We start from the raw sequence: 1,113 nt of genomic DNA, 5'->3' as shown, positions 1-1,113 counted from the left end.
AGATAGATAGATAGATAGATAGATAGATAGATAGATAGATAGATAGATATGAGATAGATAGATAGATAGATAGATAGATAGATAGATAGATAGATAGATAGATAGATAGATAGATAGATAGATAGATAGATATGAGATAGATAGATAGATAGATAGATAGATAGATAGATAGATAGATAGATAGATAGATAGATAGATAGATAGATAGATAGATAGATAGATAGATAGATAGATAGATAGATAGATAGATAGATAGATATGAGATAGATAGATAGATAGATAGATAGATAGATAGATAGATAGATAGATAGATAGATAGATAGATAGATAGATAGATAGATAGATAGATAGATAGATATGAGATAGATAGATAGATAGATAGATAGATAGATAGATAGATAGATAGATAGATAGATAGATAGATAGATAGATAGATAGATAGATAGATAGATAGATAGATAGATAGATAGATAGATAGATAGATATGAGATAGATAGATAGATAGATAGATATGAGATAGATAGATAGATAGATAGATAGATAGATAGATAGATAGATAGATAGATAGATAGATAGATAGATAGATAGATAGATAGATAGATAGATAGATAGATATGAGATAGATAGATAGATAGATATGAGATAGATAGATAGATAGATAGATAGATAGATAGATAGATAGATAGATAGATAGATAGATAGATAGATAGATAGATAGATAGATAGATAGATAGATAGATAGATAGATAGATAGATATGAGATAGATAGATAGATAGATAGATAGATAGATAGATAGATAGATAGATAGATAGATAGATAGATAGATAGATAGATAGATAGATAGATAGATAGATAGATAGATAGATAGATAGATAGATAGATAGATAGATAGATAGATAGATAGATAGATACTTTGTCTGTTATGCTAAACTGTCAGCCCTGAGGTGTGACTGCTCAGCATGACAGACATACACACAGTGAAGGGGTTAAGAGCTGGATTACTAGTTGCTACTTACATCTGCTGTGGGGGTCAGAGAGCAGCTCGTACTGCGGGGGAGCAGCAGACACGCACGCCATCTTCTTGCTGTAGCCATTCCTTTCCCTCTGAACAG

The sequence above is a fragment of the Rhinoderma darwinii genome, unplaced genomic scaffold, assembly GCF_050947455.1.
Source record: "Rhinoderma darwinii isolate aRhiDar2 unplaced genomic scaffold, aRhiDar2.hap1 Scaffold_725, whole genome shotgun sequence".
NCBI lineage: Eukaryota > Metazoa > Chordata > Amphibia > Anura > Rhinodermatidae > Rhinoderma > Rhinoderma darwinii.
Note: the sequence above shows the minus strand (reverse complement) of the source record.